The sequence below is a fragment of the Gorilla gorilla genome, chromosome 14 (genome assembly GCF_029281585.2).
Source record: "Gorilla gorilla gorilla isolate KB3781 chromosome 14, NHGRI_mGorGor1-v2.1_pri, whole genome shotgun sequence".
Classification (NCBI taxonomy): Eukaryota; Metazoa; Chordata; class Mammalia; order Primates; family Hominidae; genus Gorilla; species Gorilla gorilla.
This window is the reverse complement of record NC_073238.2, coordinates 22030951-22036826: the sequence shown is the minus strand read 5'-3', so window position 1 is coordinate 22036826 and position 5876 is coordinate 22030951. Positions and strand designations below refer to the sequence as shown.

The 5876-nt window shown below is 35.8% G+C and overlaps 1 pseudogene; it reads left to right on the top strand.

Annotated features, from left to right (window-relative positions):
- Positions 1-1648: 1648 nt before the first annotated feature.
- Positions 1649-2878, top strand: LOC129531465 (putative vomeronasal receptor-like protein 4; annotated as a pseudogene).
- Positions 2879-5876: the final 2998 nt, after the last annotated feature.

Sequence of the window (5876 nt, the reverse complement as noted above, 5' to 3'; positions counted from 1 at the left end):
AGGTACTTCAGTTGGAAATGCAGAAATCATCTGTCTTCTGTGTTGATAGTGCTGGAAGCTGTAGACCAGAGCTGTTCCTATTTGGCCATCTTGGTGCCTCCCCTTGTTTTTTTTTTTTTTTTCTGATTTCAACTTGACAGCAGAACTCAACCATTCTGATGGTGCAGATGCATGTTGGTGGGAACTTTTCATTGTTTGATTCTGACATTTATGATACATGGATTCACTTACTAAAGTTTTGTAGAGAGAGTAATAACCATTTAATCACCTAGATGATATTTCCTTTATAAAATCAAACATATCTGGTGATTTTAGAGCAATATTTTTTACCTCAGTCACTTGTGTTTATTAGACAAGAATAGTAAGTGTCAAGATGTTTGCATTGCCTTTCATATTTTTATTTAGGGGACAGTGTAATGATAAGTGACTTTGAATATATAACCAGACACACCTTCATACACCCCCAAATCTGTGCTAATTTACTGTTTTTTATATTTCATGCATGAAGCTAAATTGTTTTTACCCATGGATTAAAGCAAAATGATACAGTGATACCTGAATCCTGGCCAAATAACATGAAATGGCAACTGCAAAATTGTTCTACAAAATTTTACAAGGTATTATGGTATTGAGGATATCCCAAGAAAACTTGAGAGGCATTATCTTTCTCATTGGAGACTGACATTCCTGTATCAAGTAAAGTCTCAGGAAAAAGAACCATGTGACTATTTTAATGCAGCCTCTTGGTTGAAATAAAATGATTAAAAGTAGTGTTTATCTTATTGATAACTGAGAGGCAAATATTAAAAATTTTGTTCTGAGATGAAGAGAGTTCACATGATAAGTCTCTGGGATGTGAACTAAACTGGGAAAGCACCAGGACCATTTCTAAGACGTACAGTTAATTAGGGTTTGGATAAACAGAATAATGTTCCCCACTCCCTAAAAAAGATATTTACATCCAAGTTCTTAGATACTGGAAATACATTACAATTCATGGCAAAGAGAATATAAGGTTGCAAATGGGATCAAAATTGCTGATATGTTGATGAAAAATAAGAAGACTATTATGAATTATCATGGTGGGCCCAGTAGAATCATAAGCATCAAAAACCATGGAAGAGTGAAGAATAAACCGTATCAAAGTGATAGATCATGAGAAAGACTCAATTGGATATATTTTTAATTGTTTGCTTTAGTGAGTCTTTCCACTTTAGCATACATTTTATTCAATTCAACTGTGCAAATGTGATTCATTTTATATGCCTGCCACTGAATTGGGTGCTAAAAATAAAATGAGAGAACACAAAATAACAAAAATTGATTTCTAAAGATGGAGGGCAAAGGGCATTAGGAATATAGATAGTGTGCACCCTATACAGGCATGATTGTAAATGTATTCATTATATATAGAGAGTAATAATTATATATATATATATAATTATTTGGCTTAGAAAAGAGTGCAGGGGGTACATTATCAAGAATTTAGCGTCTAGGTTAATCAAGAATAAGTGAGTAAAATAAAAATAATAATGATGGTAATAATTTCAAACACTGAAGAAAGAACATTGATGATATGAAGTCATTTTTTTTCAGATCTACAAAATATGTTTCTTCTATGCCATTAGGATGAACACAGTTTTCACTTATGTTATCTTTTAAAAATGCCTTTAATTGTCAAGCTAGCGTTAGAATCTCAGCCAACATCTTCCATCTTTTCTTCCACATTTTTACATTCTTTCAGGATCACAGGCCTAAGACCCATGACCTGGTCACCTGTCATTTGGCCTTTGTCCACCTAGTAATGCTCTTCACTGCAATGGAGTTTTTGTCTCCAGACATGTTTGAGTCACTGAATTTTCAGAATAACTTTAGAAGTAAAGCTTTCTTTTTTTTTTTTTTTTGGAGACGGAGTCTCACTCTGTTGCCCAGGCTGGAGTGCAGTGGCACGACCTCAGCTCACTGCAAGCTCCACCTCCCGGGTTCACGCCATTCTCCTGCCTCAGCCTCCCATGTGGCTGGGACTACAGGCGCCTGCCACAATGCCCGGCTAATTTTTTTTGTATTTTTTAGTAGAGACAGGGTTTCACCATGTTAGCCAGGATGGTCTCGATCTCCTGACCTCGTGATCCACCCGCCTCGGCCTCCCAAAGTGCTGGGATTACAGGCGTGAGCCACTGCGCCCGGCCTAAAGCTTTCTTCTATTTGCACAAGGTGATGAGGGGCCTCTCAATCTGCACCACCTGCCTCCTGAGCATGCTCCAGGCCATTACCATCAGCCCCAGCACCTCCTGGTTGGTGAGATTTAAACATAAATTTACAAAATACGATATCCTGCGCTTATTCGTTTTTTGGTTTAGCAATTTGTCTTTCAGTAGTGACATGATAATCTACACTGTAGGTTATTCCAATGACCCAGATGATTTTGAATATCAGCAAATATTGCACATTTTTCCCAATGAATGTCCTCATCAGGGCGCTATTTCTTATGCTGTCATTATCCAGAGATGCCTTCTTCATAGGAGTCATGCTGCTCTCAAGTATATACATGGTCATTCTTTTGTCCAGGCATCAGAGGCACTCCCAGCACTTTCACAGCAGCAGCCTTATATTAAGGACCTCTCTAGTGAAAATGGCCACCAAGACCATCCTGATGCCGGTGAACTTCTTTGTGCTGATGTACTCAGTGGACTTCATCCTCTCATCATCCGCAATGCTGTTATGGGTAATTGGCCCTGTCACCTATGGTATCCACAAGTTTGTGGTCAATGCCTATGCCACTGTCAGTCCTCTGGTGCTAATCAGATCTGATAAAAGAATCATCAATATTCTGCAAAAGTTGCAATGGAAGTGCCATCTATTTTTAACAACTTGGTGATAAAATTTTCTAAAAATTATTTCTTTGTAATCAATTAAATTATACAAAAAGCACATAATTTTCTTTCTGATTTAAATAAAACATGTGAATTGTACTTTTATAATATCTCAATATCTTTTAATTTTTTGGTGCCAAGAACTGTGTGCTTTCCTCAGTTCAGTGTCCACTATGATTTTGTATTCTCAAGGTCTGTCTCTCACCCCTTCATTTTAATTTTACCTTTATACAGGAAAATGTTATTTTCTTCTTGAGTACACTCTTACGTGGCTCCTATTGGCAAGCAAATCTCTTAGTTTTAATTTTTGAAATTATTTTAATTTTTCTTATTTATTGAAGATATTTAGCTATATTCAAATTCTAGCTTGAATAAAAAATTTTTTAAGCATAATTTTAAAATGTGTTTTTAATTGAAAATAACATTGTGTAAGTTTATTATGTATGTTTTGAATTACATATAGATTATAAAATGATTAAATCTAGCTAATTAACAAATGCATGATCTAAAAGTTATTGTTTTTTGTGGTGAAAGCACTTAACATCAACTACCTTTTCATTTTTCAGGACTGCAATATATCATAATTAAGTATGGCTGCAGTCTGCATAACAGATCTTGTAAAATTTATTTCTTCTATCTAATAATAATTATGTTTCCTTTGACCAACATCTTTCCATCCTGTCCTCCCCACTAACCACCGCAGGCTCTGGTAACCACCATTCTACTCTCTACTTCTAAGAGATAAGCTTGTTTAGATTCCACATTTAATAAATTCCTGTGTTATTTGTCTCTCTATGTCTGGCTTATTTCACTTAACATAATGTCCTTCAGGTTCATCTATGTTGTCTTAAATGGCAGAATTTTATTCTGCCATTTATTTTATTATGCCATATGTTTGTGGCCAAATAGCATTTCATTATGTTTACATACCATGTTGTCTTATCCATTTATTCTTTGATGGGCACTGTGATTGATTCCATATCTTGGCCATTGTCAATAGTGCTGTAATAAACATGGGAGTGTAGCTATCTCTTTAACATACTGATTTTATTTCTTTTGGCTATATGCCCAGTTGTGGAATTGCTGGAACATACAGTAGTTCCATTTTAGGTTGAGAAACTTCCATACTTGTTTTTCATAGTGGCTGTATTAATTTGTATTCAAACCAACAGCTTATAAGAGTTCCCTTTATTCCACATCCTTGCCAACACTTGTTCTCTTTTGTCATTTTGATTATAACCATTCTACTTAAGATAAGGTAATGTCTGGTATTGTTTTGATTTGCATCTCCCTGGAGGTGATAAATGCCAAGACAGAGAAACTGGGAGATACAAGAGGACAGAAATGACTCAGTGATAGACACCATGGAGTCTCATCCACAATTGGCACACTCTGATCCTCTAACCAAATGACAAGCCACAGTTCAACTACTCCTTTTAAAGAAAAATGAGAAAAAAAATCTCTAAAATCGAGGACAGGCAAGGAGAGTGTCCCCCTTTGGGCACCCCAGCTGGTTTTATGTGTGATAATTATAGCACCTCTTCTTGCAAACATTTATGTAAAGGGAGGATTTTACTAAGGACGACCAACATCTAAGGTTCCCAAAGTGAAGAACTTTAAATATTCCCAAACTAGTCTTCTCGTATGCTAAATTAGAGAAGTTAGGTTTCTGCATCAAGGAAAATAAATGAGGGTTGTATTTTAGCTGGCACCTAAAAACATCCAAAAGTGGAAATGATAAACTTATTTCTTTCCAGAAAGGTAACAACAAAATATTTGAAACTACCTCAGAATTAAAGAAAAGTAGCAAATTCAGCTTCTAAAATCAGGAAGCTGCCAGAAACTGTCTCTTCTTTTTCTTCTCCTAAACCTCTGCTTTCTAAACTTCCTCGCCTGGATGATTTCATTTTTTTTTTCTCTTTCTCCTCCCTGTATTCCTTCTTAAACCACAAAGTGTCCAGAAATAGCTACAGAAGACAAAATAGTAGTCATTTCTTTTAAAACAAAACCCACAGGAAGAGTGGGTTCAAACATAAGATATACACTTTACACCAAGTCTGAATTAAGTGCTCTGATGTTTGGATTTCCTGATCTGACTCAAGACACCTTAGGTTTGCCAAGGAATTCCAAATAATGCTTAAGACCTATGATTCAGGGTTTTCAAACCAATATCAGCTAACTGATTTACTAGTCCTCCAAAACAAAGCCAAAGAATGCTACAAAGTAGTGAATTAGAAACAGCTTTAGCAGATTTTAACAAACTAAAGTGCAAATGGGAGAGAGAAGTGTAGGGAGTTTTGCAACTGCCTCTGTGGGAATTTACCATAGCTATTCCCCCTAGTCCTATAGACTAGGCAAAATACAACAATGTAATATATACCCCAGCAAAACCATACCTGATTATTATATCACATTTATTTTTATTTTTTGTGGGTATACAGTAGTTGTGTGTATACAGTAGTTGTGTGTATAAATGGGGTACATGAGATACTTTGATACAGGCATGCAACGTGTAACAATCACAGCATGGTAAATGGGGTATCCATCTCCTCAAGCATTTACTCTGTATTACAAAAATTGAATTATATGATTTCAGTTATTTTAAAAGGTACAACTAAATTATTATTGATTATAATAATTGTCAATTATTGACAATTGCAGTGTTGTGGTATCAAGCACTACTGTTGTGCTACCAGTACAAACTGTGTTATCAGTACAAATACTACTGTTGTGCTATCAGCACAAATACCCTGTTGTGCAATCAAATAGTACCTCTACCTCTTATTCATTCTTTTTAACTATTTCTTGTACCCATTAGCCATCCTCAGTTCCCTCCATGGCCCTACCAAACTGCCCCCCTACTATGCTTCTCAGCCTCTGGTAACCATCCTTCTACTCTCTATCTCCATTGAGTTCAACTCAATGGGATCCTTAGCGCCCATAAATAAGTGAGAACATGCAAAGTTTGTCTTTCTGTGCCTGGCTTATTTCATTTAACATAAT